The sequence below is a fragment of the Lathyrus oleraceus genome, chromosome 1, assembly GCF_024323335.1.
Source record: "Lathyrus oleraceus cultivar Zhongwan6 chromosome 1, CAAS_Psat_ZW6_1.0, whole genome shotgun sequence".
NCBI classification, from domain to species: Eukaryota; Viridiplantae; Streptophyta; class Magnoliopsida; order Fabales; family Fabaceae; genus Lathyrus; species Lathyrus oleraceus.
In genome coordinates, this window is record NC_066579.1 from 203,076,839 (window position 1) to 203,090,709 (window position 13,871).

At 37.1% G+C, this 13,871-nt stretch overlaps 1 pseudogene; it reads left to right on the forward strand.

The window, feature by feature from the left end:
• The first annotated feature begins 3,647 nt into the window (after positions 1-3,647).
• On the forward strand, positions 3,648-3,747 carry LOC127116235 (uncharacterized; annotated as a pseudogene).
• The last annotated feature ends 10,124 nt before the right edge of the window (positions 3,748-13,871 follow it).

Here is a 13,871-nt window from a genome sequence, read left to right on the forward strand (position 1 = left end):
GCGCGGAGTGACAGTGTTGGATTATATTTTCTACCTCTTCTTCGGGTATACATCGAAGGAAAATACCATCGGGGCCTCTTTTGAAAAGTAAGGGATCATCCCAGTAATAGTGTTTTATGTCGTGGAAGAATCGTTTCTTCTGCTGGTAAGATAAAGTAGGTGGAACTATTCCGGCAGCTAAATAATTGACTAGATCAGCGTACCATGGTGTGACAGATATAGCTAAGGTGGTTTCTACTTGTATGTCGGAGTTGTTCTCTTCCAAAGTAGCTATAAGTTTGTCGTACGAGAAATCATCATTAATTGCTGTTCTTTCCGGTTCAAGGTTCTCAAGTCTAGAGAGGTGGTCTGCTACTACGTTTTCAGTTCCTTTCTTGTCCTTGATTTCTAAGTCGAATTCTTGTAGCAACAAGATCCATCTTAGGAGTCTAGGTTTAGCATCTTTTTTTGTTAAAAGGTACCTGATAGCAGCGTGATCGGTATAAACTATTATTTTGGCTCCTACCAAGTAAGAACGAAATTTATCTAGCGCAAATACCACTGCTAGGAGTTCTTTCTCGGTTGTGGCATAATTCATTTGCGCTTCATCCAGGGTTCTGCTAGCGTAATATATAACGTGAAGCTTTTTATCCTTTCTTTGTCCTAGAACAGCACCTACAGCATAATCACTGGCATCGCACATTATTTCGAATAGTTCATTCCAGTCTGGTGTCTGCATAATGGGTGCTGAGATCAATGCTTGTTTAAGAGTTTGAAATGCTTTTAAACAGTTATCGTCGAATATGAATTCAGCATCTTTCATCAACAGTCCGGTTAAGGGTTTAGTTATCTTAGAGAAGTCTTTGATGAATCGTCGGTAAAAACCGGCGTGTCCTAAAAAGCTTCGTACTTCTCTCACGGTTCTTGGGGGTTGAAGATTTTCGATTACCTCTATCTTGGCTTTGTCTACTTCAATTCCTCTGTTCGAGATGATGTGTCCTAAAACAATTCCTTCTTGTACCATAAAGTGGCACTTTTCCCAATTAAGTACTAAGTTTACTTTTACACATCGCTCAAGAACTCTTTCTAGGTTTTCAAGGCATTCTTCGAAACTTTGTCCGTATACAGAAAAGTCATCCATAAATACTTCCATGATGTTTTCGAGAAAGTCGGCGAATATTGCCATCATGCATCTTTGAAAAGTTGCAGGGGCATTACACAAACCAAACGACATTCGTCTATAAGCGAAGGTACCAAAAGGGCATGTGAATGTTGTCTTTTCTTGGTCATCAGGGTGAATTGGTATTTGAAAGAAGCCTGAATAACCGTCTAGATAACAGAAATGTGAATGTTTAGCTAATCGTTCTAACATTTGGTCAATGAATGGTAAAGGGAAATGATCTTTTCGGGTTGCTTTGTTTAGTTTCCTATAATCAATGCACATTCTCCATCCCGATTCGATTCGTTTAGTTATAGTTTCTCCTTTTTCGTTTTCAATAACGGTTATGCCTCCTTTCTTTGGTACAACGTGTACAGGACTGACCCATTTGCTATCGGATATAGGATATATAATACCTGCTTCCAATAACTTGGTTATTTCTTTCTTTACTACCTCACTTAGGATCGGATTTAGTCTTCTCTGGTGTTCCCTAGAGGTTTTACAGTCTTCTTCTAACATGATGCGGTGCATACAAATAGAAGGGCTTATTCCTTTAAGATCGGTGATGTGGTATCCTAGTGCGGTTGGATATTTCCTTAAGATATGTAAGAGTTTTTCTGTTTCGAGTCTTCCTAGATCTGCATTAACTATCACAGGTCGTTCAAGTTCTAAGTCTAGGAATTCATATCTCAGATTTTTGGGAAGTGTTTTCAAATCAGGGGTTGGTTTGTTAAGACATTGCGTAGGATCCGGTGTTATTGCTACGCATTGTTTAGATTTGTCCTCTAAAAGATAGTCTGATGATTTGTCTTCTCCTGACTCTGCTTCTTTTATGCATTCATCGATGATATCCATGAAGTAACATGTATCTTCTATTGCAGGTGCTTTCAAGAATTGGGAAAGAATGAATTCAATTTTTTCTTCACCTACTTCGAAGGTGAGTCGTCCTCGTTTTACGTCTATGATTGCACCGGCAGTTGCTAAGAATGGTCTTCCTAGTATAATAGGTGTAATATCATCTTCTATAATGTCCATAATTGTGAAGTCAGTGGGAATGTAAAACTGACCTATGCGTACGGGAACGTTTTCAAGGATTCCTACAGGATATTTGATGGAACGATCTGCTAATTGCACAGACATTTTGGTCGGTCTTAATTCTCCCATTTCCAGTTTCTTACATATGGATAAAGGCATAACGCTAATTCCGGCTCCTAAATCGCATAAGGCTTTGTCGGTGACAAATTTTCCTATGTGACAGGGTATAGAGAAACTACCCGGATCCTTGAGTTTAGGGGGCATGTTTTGGATTATAGCGCTACATTCGGCAGGGAGTGTAACGGTTTCGCTATCCTCAAGTTTCCTCTTATTAGAAAGAATTTCTTTTAAGAATTTAGCATATGAGGGCATCTGCGTAATAGCTTCGGTAAACGGAATTGTAACGTTTAATTGTTTAAGGAGATCAACAAATTTTCTAAATTGGCCTACATCTTTGGTTTTAACAAGCCTTTGAGGGTAGGGTATGGGTGGTTTGTAAGGTGGTGGAGGTACATAAGGTTCCTTCTTTTCTAGGGTTTCCTTATTACTCTCTTCCTTTTCCTTAGGTTCACTTTCCTCAGTTGATTTCTTAGGGTTTTGGTTTTCTATCCTTGGGTCAGACGGTCCTTCCACTTCCGTTCCACTTCTTAATATAATTGCATGAGCTTGGCTTCTCGGATTAGGTTGGGGCTGTCCAGGGAATGTACCAGTTGGTGCAGCAGTAGGTGCTTGTTGTTGAGCTACTTGAGATATTTGCGTTTCCAGCATTTTGTTATGGGTAGCCAAGGCATCTACTTTGCTTGCTAGTTGTTTAAGTTGTTCGCCAGTGTGTATGTTCTGGTTTAAGAAATCTTTATTGGTTTGTTGTTGGGATGCTATAAAGTTTTCCATCATGATTTCCAAGTTGGATTTTCTAGGGGTATTATTGTTAGGATTCGGTTTCTGATATCCCGGAGGTATAGATGGGGCTTGATTTGGAGACTGTCCAGGTGCGTATAAAGCATTATTACTCTTATATGAAAAGTTTGGATGGTTCTTCCAATTTGGGTTATAGGTATTCGAGTAGGGGCTTCCTTGAGCATAGTTTACTTGCTCTGCTTGGATTCCAGTCAAGAGTTGACATTCCGCAGGAGTGTGGCCTTGGATTCCACAGACCTCGCAATTCTGAGTTATAGCAACCACGGCGGCTGGAGGTGATACGTTTAAACTTTCAATTTTCTGGACCAAAGCATCCTCTTTTGCATTAACGTGATCAAGGTTACTTATCTCGTACATGCCAGTTTTCGGTTGAGGTTTTTCCACCGTTGTTCGTTCGGTTCCCCACTGATAGTGATTTTGGGCCATGCTCTCGATAAGCTGGTAAGCATCAGCATAAGGTTTGTTCATTAGTGCACCACCTGCAGCGGCGTCTATTGTTAACCTTGTGTTGTATAAGAGACCATTATAAAATGTGTGAATTACTAACCAGTCTTCCAAACCATGGTGTGGGCAAAGTCTCATCATGTCTTTGTATCTTTCCCATGCTTCGAAAAGAGATTCGTTGTCTTTCTGTTTAAATCCGTTTATCTGGGCTCTTAACATAGCTGTTTTGCTTGGCGGAAAATATCGGGCAAGAAAAACTTTCTTCAACTCGTTCCATGTGGTGACTGAGTTGGAAGGAAGTGATTGAAGCCATCTTCTAGCGCTATCTCTTAATGAGAAAGGAAAAAGACGAAGTCGAATCGCCTCTTAAGTGACACCATTAGCTTTAACAGTATCAGCGTATTGGACAAATACGGATAAATGAAGGTTTGGATCTTCGGTAAGATTTCCAGAGAATTGGTTCTGTTGCACAGCTTGCAACAGCGAAGGTTTAAGTTCGAAGTTGTTTGCTTCGATTGCGGGCGGAGCAATACTTGAATGCGGTTCATCTTGCGATGGAGCGGCGTAATCTCTAAGAGCACGAGCTGGTTCTGCCATCTCGGGTATCGAAGGAAAAATGTTTTTGAAATCAGGAAGGTCTATAGGAGGGAGATTGTTTTCAGCACGATATTCCCGAATTCGTCGTAAGACTCGGAGATATAGTTCGATATCGTTGATTCGTAAATAGAGCGGTTCGCCTTGAGAGCGAGTGCGTGGCATACAAATCAACGAAAGAAAGAATAGAAGAAAAAGAAACCTTAGTCTCTACAGCGTAACGGAAGAGTTACGATATCGATTAAATAGAAGTCCCCGGCAACGGCGCCAAAAACTTGATCGCTCGACTGTGTGCGTCGAGAATGGGATACAAACTGCAAGTGCACAGTTCTATCGCGTAGTTTTAAAAGATATCGATCCCACAGGGACTTATGAATCGATATACCGTTATCTAAGGTTACTACGTAAATCTAAGGTGAAAATGTTTGATTGTTTGGGGAAAAACTAAGAGCTAAACTAAGATCTAGATTAAATATTAATAAAACGGATATCGGTATGTAGTTCGTCAAAACTAGGGAATCAAGTCTTTGTCGGTTTCTTGGTTTTAAAATGAATCGTTTCAGTTAACTTTATTGGTTAAAGGTTTTATCTCAAACTCTCGCTCTGTTGAATAAACCATGATTTTATATTAATGTAGCTGTCACTTATAATTAAGTCAAAAACCATATTTTGAAAACAATAAAGTTGCAGAAACTCTTTTTAAGAAAACACTGACCGTTTTAAACACCCTTATCTCAAACTCTCGCTCTGTTGACTTAGGTTATATAATCAAATCCAAATGCTTAACTCTCGTCCTCACATTCAATCTTTAAAAATACTTTTTGGAAAAGGTCAGAATTTAATTAACTCTAAAACTTGCTCTCGCCCTGATCTAGAATTAATGCCTAACTTACACTGTCCAGTTAAAATCTCAAACTCTCGCTCTATTGATTTTGACTTCTTTATGTCCTTTACTTCTGTAAAAAATCTTGTTATTAAACCTGTAAGTTGAGACCGTAAAAAGATTGATTTTAATTTTAAGTTTAGATAGACCGACTCAGTCTTGATCCCTTATTCTGCTTACTTTACATACCGATACCTAGGCGAATTAGCCAGACATGCTAAATAAACAAGAATACATATCATGCATAAACAGACTCATTCCAGGCAGATAATATAGATAAATAATAAAACAAAATATTAAATAATGATTAAAGAACCTGAATGCGCAATACAATAGTCTTGAACACTCTACCACAAGCCGGCAGGATTTGTTCTTCGATTCTTCAATTAAATAATAAATTAAACCAAGGAAATAGAACTAGAATCTAACGTAAGGTTAGATCCGATAAAAAGTTGCACAATAGTTTCCGGTGTAGAAACTATTATGCGAAAAATATCTAAATGCTAAAAAGGGAAAGATAAATTGCAAGGGAAAAAGAATGCAGAACTTGCAAAAGAAATAAATAAAATAAACAATGTTAGGTTGCTGGAAAGGAAAAAATAAGCAAAAGCGTGAAAAGAAAATTGGCAGAGCTTCGGCAATATGAGCGTGGAAAAACCGGAGAGACTTTTAGGTTTTTGAGATGGCTATTTATAATAGTGTTGATAACTGCTTTCCGTTTCTCCCATTCTTCAACGTGGCTACATGCACGGCGTGGATATAGGAGACCAACTTCTCAACGTTCTTCTTCAAGTCTTTCTGAGGGCGTCACTTGCGCCAAAAAGGTAGTGGAATTGTGTGACGCTCGTCACACTATGTGTGACGTCCGTCACAAGGCTGTTTTGCGTGACGCTCGTCACGCACCCTGTGACGTCCGTCACAGGCACAGCGTTGGTGACTTGTGCGCTTTGGGCTGGCTTTGGCATTTGGTCCCTTTTCTCTCCTTTTTGCACCTCCTTTTCTTCCATTTTCACTTGTTCTTCAAAATAGACTACCTGCGACAATTAGGAAGAAAATACCACGTAATATCTCATAAAATGCAGTAAACCGAAATAAATAGTCATAGAATTTAATGGAATTAAGTCCTAAAATATGATATAATTTCGTGTTATCACGTTGCTTGAAGTCCAAGGGATCTAGTACAAAGGATGACAACTTACTTAACTCTTTCAAATTAGGACATTTGAAATTGTACTTCTTAGTGTTCCTTCGTCCATAATCCATGGTCTGAAAATATTTGTAAATAAGACCTTAGTTTCCTTGAAATTTATTTCTATGATAAATGTCATGATGCACATGTATGTATGAATGCAACAATCACAAACAAGAAGTCACACACAGGGAAAACACAAACAAAGGTCAAGGGATGGATAAATTTATCATCAAGATCAATCATCCATTTTGATGGCTTATGGTTTTCACCTCATCAACACCCAAGTTCCATTGATATTGACAAGACTTAATCATATCAACCAAGAATCAAAGGGTTTGTTGTGAGTCACGAGCATGGAGTCAGGCTAAGAACCATCCCAAAGGAGTATACTAAGGATAAAAACATGTAGATCATGTTCTAAAAAGTGCCCAGAATCTTAATCCCATCTATCGGAAATTATAGGTTAGGATGACTAACTTATCAACCCATAATATTCTTAAGAGAAACTCGTCTGAGTGTAGTATCACGTAACAACTGTTATCAAGTCTACACCTTAACAGTCTCCGCACTACATCCTAAATAAGCCAAGTTGGGTTAAATGTTCTACGGTCCTCAGCTTTTCGGACCCCAGATTTAGAGAAAGTAATGCCTATCCACAAATACCTTGTATGACATCAGTAACACCAAAGAGGTCTCCACTAAGTAGATGGATCTCAAGCCAACTTGTTAAGGACTACTCCACACAAGTTGAACATGACTATACCATCCTCCTATCTTAATTTCACTCAAGTTCGGGTTAGAACTTATCTCACCACATAGAGATCACCAAGCACAACATACATATTATATCATATAAACATAATATGCAAACATCAAATATACAAATATATACACACATAAGAAAGGTGGTTAAACCCACTGAGGACTACTTCCCAGCAGAGTCACCACTTAATTTATGTAGCGTAAATTCATGACCATCAAGCTATGGATAAGCTTAACGTCAATAAAACTAGAGTCGCCGTCGCGCTTTTATTGTTTCCAAAGGAAAAGGGAAAAGTACGAACAAAACCCAAAGATAAGAGGTTTTCAAATCAAAACTAAAAAAATGCCAGAGATTACAGGTAACGGGGTTTGGTTACACAGAGGGAAGGTGTTATCACCCAAAGTGCCCTAGGTACTCCTAGGGAGCCCTTTTTATGTGTGCATATGTTTTTGGTATAAAAAATATTTGAGAAAATATAGAGTGTGGGGATGAGAAAAGAATTCATTGATTATATTTTTGTGTTTGACAAGACCTTCGGTCTTATGCCTACGTACCAACATAAAATGAGGGATCAAAACCCCATAGTTCGTGGTAAAAATTTCAAATAAGTTGGTGAATTGCTTTTAATAAAAGCTTAAGTGAAAAGGCACAAAAGGCACAAAAGGCCAAAGATTTGAATGGGGTTGTTAGTTCTTTTTGTCTTTTGAAATTTAAGTCAATATGGTTAACTTCATTTACAAATTTGATTTAAGAAAAGAAGTTTAAAAATTCAATGGCATAAGGCCATAGTTTCTAATCATTAAATAATGTCTAAGTTTGAAATCACAAGCAAAGAAAGGTTTTCGAAAAGAGGGAGAGATTTTGAAATTTAAGAAGTGGGAAGCGATGAAGAGGCTATCCTAAGCACAAATTAAAAGTTAAGAGTTGAAAGGATCTGACAAATCGGATGCAATCCAACAGACAAGAATGTCATATAGAAACCCATTTTCCTTTGGACTTTAATCAAGTAGTAATCAATAGGAAATGAGCAATATCCAGACATCATGGAGATCAAGGCATCAAATAAATATAGCCACATCCAAGCAAGCACTCCAATGGCTAGAAGTCTTTATTGTTTTCCAATGTATCAGATGAAATATTCCTTGATCAACTCAGAACAAAACATCAGACATAGACAAACAACAAAATAAGCAATTAAGCACCAAGACAGAGTAGGAGATAAATCAAAGAAATCCTCAAGGTCTTGCATCAGATGAAGGCACATTTCAAGATAGCTTAGTCTCAAAATGTTGGCATTAGCCAAGTCCTTTAGCATAGGGAATGTTGCCTAATCCTAAGTCCAAAAGTTCAGATCAAGTTCAACAGTCCACCAAATGTTTTTTAGGGTTTTTCTTGTTATTAAATGTTTTGAGGTCCTAAGACCATAAACAAAACCAAAATCAAGCAAACAATATATACAATAACAAGATATGGCTCAAATGAGCAAAGTGAAAATGACTTGAAACATAAACAAGTTATATGAAATGTAAATGGCAATGGATGATAAATGGCTAAAATTTAAATTGCATAAAGTAAATAACTTGAAAGTAAAAGCATAATGAATAAGAGTTAGTCAATGGTTAGTCAAATGTTAGTGGTGAGTTTTAATTGATTAAGTCATTCTTTGGAGAACACTCAACCATTCATTCACAAGTATGAATCCTTAAACCAAGACATCTTCCATGAGAAGGGCTCCAAATTGGATAATTCAACAAGTATGTCACTAGCTCCCATGAAAGGAAAAAAGGTTAAGTCTCCACACAATTCCATGAAGAATGGGATACTTACAATCTCACTTACTAGAATGCTATGCCTTCAGGGTCAAATTTAGCTCTATGTTAAGCAATCGTAATTGGACTTATGTAGAAGTTACAACTATCTGAGGTTGGGGAATAAAAATATATGTGTTAATGCATGTTAGAGGTTTGGTACAAAGAACCAAACTCCTAAAACATACCACACACTAAAAGAAAATGGGAGGGACCTATCTCAGTCATACTTGTATTGATTCATCTGACACAAGGTCATTGATGAATTAATTAGCCTTTAGACATTATAGATTGCATTGGTCAAATGAGGGAATGGGGAAGAATATGGATGAAGATGAAGAGGGAAGGTGAAATAGAAACACAAATTGATCATGAGAGGAATTTCATCTGATAAAAAACATCCATTCATTTTGGGAGATGAAATGTACATTTCATCAATCCCCTAAATCCAATGGTTTTTATCCAACAAAAGTCAAATCAACCATGACCAATGCCTAAATAGAAACTCAAACATCACAAGACCATAAAAATGGCTCAACATAATTTTTAAACATTTAATTAATTAAAAATCATATTAAAAATGAATTAGAATACATTTTAATTTGGACAAAACCTCAAATCCCTTCAAAACACCAAATAAATGACCAAGGGATTTATCCTAGGTTAAACAATGTCAAAGGACCTTAGAAAAAAAAATTCACATTTTTTAGAAAGTCAGAAGTATGTTTAAACGATTAAACATATGCACAAAAATATTTAATTCATGAAAAATACCAAAATTAATCCAAAAAATATTTTTAATTCAGAATATGGAAGAGAAAAATATTTTTTTTTGGTGCAAGTCCCATATTTTTTGGATGAAAAATGGATTTATTATGAATTAAATAAAATAGTAACAATTAAAAGAAAATACCAAAAATCAAGGGCCATCAGATCTCCCTCATTAACTGAGGTGGCACATCTGATGGCCACGCGTGTGGTGTCCACCAAACACACTAGCCAAACGCACTACAAACATGGTCATTAAAACCAAAGGTCAATATTAAATCGTTTAAACACGATCAAAGGGATGGGAGGGTGCCAATACACCACCGGAGCTAGGGCTCTGGTTATCTTCTCCGGTGGACCTCACTAGACTGGTCCACCATCAACCTTCGCTAAACTAAAAAGTGCATACACTAATTTGAAGATAAAAACGCTAGGAGTCCAACTCTGCCCTCAAAATTCTCCAATTCTCACTATATTGAAAGATACGTGAAATTGAAAATTGAGGAGTATGAACTGAGTTGCTTTGATTTGCCTACGTTAATAGGTATTCAGCCAACAAAAAGATCAAGCAAAATGATGGAGAATTGAGGGAGGATCGAAGAAGAGAAAAATATGAAAATTCACCTTCAGTTTCCTTCAATTGAGCTCGATATTCCTTTCAATTTCGCTTGGCTTGCTTCTATATACTTGTAGGAGATGTTATTGATGATTAAAAGGCTGGGACTCTTGGAGTTTCAATTCCAAAACAGAATGAGAATTGAAACTTGATTTCTAAAGAAATCTTCAAGATTATCCTTTCAATGGGGTTTGAGGAAGAAGCAGGTTAAAGCTTGGGCAAGAGGATCCTCATTCTGAGCTCAAGGGAGTTGTATTTATAGTCATGTTCATTGCTTTCCACACACTTCCAAACTTTGGCCAAAAATAGTAATGTGATATGCATGCTTGCATGGGTGTGTGATAGGCCCATTAAATGATGTAAATATGTCCAAATTCCTTTTCAAATGATGATGCAACTTTAACAAGGGACCATGCAATGTTAAAATGAAAATTGATCACAAATCTATCCAAATGCAGCCATGCGTTACACCCATGTACAAGTCCTTAAATCTTGGTACAAATGAGGTGATCTTAGACTTTTTGGAAAGGTGAAATCAAGGGGAACAACTTTCATGTTGAACACGTTTCCATTTGAAGCTTGAATCATGATGAATTTTGAGGTGGAAGTTTCAGAAATCAAACATAATTGAAAATTTTCTAAGTACCAAGTCAAATATCCACTTCTTCCACCTTGAATAATGTTTGCTATGAGCTTCAAATGGAAAACGTTCCTTCATAAAAGTTGTAGCTTTTTCATACCTCTTAAATTTTGTCACAAATGTGACCTTATTTGGATTTGGCATGAGGGAGTTATGCATTTTAGAAGTTGAGGAAAATTGAAAGTTGAATTTGACATTTCTCAAAGAATAAAAGTTGGAGAAGACATCTTGAATTTGATCATGAAAATTGTATGGAATCCATCTCATAAAGATTGAGCAAGGTATGGTCCTTGGAAGTTGACCTCCTAACTAGGGCACAGAAAAAATGACCTATAATCTTTCACCATAAAAATGACTTTCCAAGGAAAACTAGATCTTGATGCCAACATGAAAGTTGTTTGTAATGTCATAAATAGTAACATGCATCTTGGAATCATTTTCATATGACAAATAGTGTAGGCGATAGGGTCTAGAGAACCCTAGTTTTGACCAGTTGACTTTCTCTGGTCAACCACCTTGAACCTACTTGCAAACTTGAATTTTTCTTGATATTTGGGACTCATGGAGGATGATATATGTATAAGATGATGTAATTTCAAGTATCCCTTGAAATATTTGATCAAATGTTGAAGAAACTTACTGAGGAAGTCACACAAGATACGTAGATGAACTAGGGTTTCCAAGGCAAAGAAGCTTCAAATTCTTGATGGTTTATTGATCCAAATGATAAATGAAGAACATGTGGATCCATATATGATGTCTAAACCATTGTGAATCATCCATTGATTGATCTCCTTGTACTGAGGGTCTCAAACCCTAGTTGTGAGCTTGATGAGGCATTGGTGGATACGCACTACCTACAAAAGAAACAAAGCTATATATAGACATATTTTTGGTATTTTGGTTAGTAAACAAAGAAAAGTAAAGTATGATACAATCAAATGTGCTTAGTTATCTCTCCCAATGCAAACCCAATGAATGAGGGGTAAGAAGGATGTCAAGGTTTGATCCCAAAGCCAATGCAAATGATGAGATAGCATGAGGGATCTTAGGGTCAAAATTGGGGTCTTACATCTAGAAAAGAAAGTTTTAAGGAAGAAAAAATGTGTATCCTTAGAAACTTATCTTAAACGGGTGCAAGACAGGGCCATCATCTTGAAAATGCCTTATCCTGGCCAAGAGCCTTTTCCTTTAGATGATAAAGAACCTACCTATATCTTCATGACTGATGCAGAAAAAATGAAGATTGCTTTGACCAAAGCGTAGCGAGAAAGAGACGCTTGGAAGAATAAGTGTCAAGTCATCAATAATGAGGATGAAGAACTTCAAAGGCATTTGAAGATGAAGAATGAAGAAGAGCTCTCCAACAAGAAGAGGAATGTGCAAGAGGATTTATTTTCCTCTAGCGTTCAGTCAGATACTCTTTGGAGGTTAATCATGGACAAGCATTGTGCTCGAGAAGGCTGAGATGGAAGAAAAAATTAAGAAGCTTAACTTGAGGCTACTAGGGGAATCTCCTTAGGACTTTGTTTAGCTTTTATTTAGATTTGTTTAAAACTTTTGAAATTATACTCAAACTTTGTAACTCTCTTTGATTAAGGAAATGAGTTTCTTTTGGCCATTGTTATTTGCCTTTTGATGTTTGCAATTATCTCTTGAGTTCCTTGAAACGTTTAAAATTTGCATTTTTATTGCATTCATGCATATGCCATCACACTTTCATTTTTTCTCAAAATAAAAACTCATTCCCGTCATCTCCTCTCTAGTTTCCATACTGAGTCCCTCACACAAGTTCCACACCAGAGCTCAAGCCCGGCGTAGAATGGCCGAGAAAGAGAAAGAGATGAAAAGAGTCAATGAAGAGCTTACAAATATACATGAGAATATAGGTCAAATCATGAAAATGTCGCAAGTAATACGTGCAAAGATGGATACCTAACCCACAATTATTTCTGAGATCATCAATCCGGTGATTAATCCTCAACCAGTAGTTACTACTCCAGCAACTTGGCCTCCCTTTGGTCTTTCTCATGGTTTTGTGCCTCCTTCTCAAGGACAGTCTACTCAGTACACAATTCCACTAACTACTGAAGTTAATTAAGTGATTCCCACTTCCGTGCACACTTGAGTTCAAACGTACTTCGATGATTATCAACTAATGTATTATATACCTGATATGTCTGAAGAACGTGATGAAAGACATGAAAATCTTAGAGAAAATGTTGAAACTATTGAGAAAAGGATGAGAGCAATGGAAGGTGATCAGATCTTTGGTGCTGCTGCCAGAGAAATGTGCCTTGTGTCTGGATTGGTGATCCCCACAAAATTCAAGACACCTAACTTTGATCAATATGAAGGAGATACTTTTCCTAAAAGTCATATCATCATGTACTATAGAAAGATTGCAGCTCATGTGGATAATGACAAACTTATGATCCACTATTTCCAAGACTGTTTGAAAGGTGTCTCTTCCAAATGGTACTTGACCCTTGATCAGACTCGCATTCGTTGTTTCCAAGATTTGTCTGATGCTTTCATCAAACAATACAAGTACAACATGGATCTATCTCATGATAGAATAAAATTGTTGAGTATGTCGCAAAAAGATTCTGAATCCTTTAAATAATATGCACAAAGGTGGAGAGAGACTACATCTCAAATGGAACCTCCATTAGCTGAAAAAGAATTGGCAAATTGGTTCGTCAACACAGTGTGACCATAATTTTTTGAGAGGATGGTAGGAAGCGTGACCGCAAGTTTTTTTGACTTGGTTGCCTTGGGTATCAAAGTGGAACTTGGCTTAAAAAATGGCAAGATGATTAATGCAGCTAGTAATTCCAACAACAACAACAATACCAAGAAATTCTCTAGCAGTTTCCATAAGAAAAATGAAGAAGAAATAAACACAGTGATGGGTAGTAGAAGAAAGAATCAGTCTTGGAAAAAGCAACAATCTTTTGCTCGACAACAGTATGCTTAACAACCACAGTTTGCTTAACAGCCGTATGTAGCAACTATTACACCAACTTTCTATCAACAAGAACTAGTGTATCAGTCGACTCAAGAAGCTCC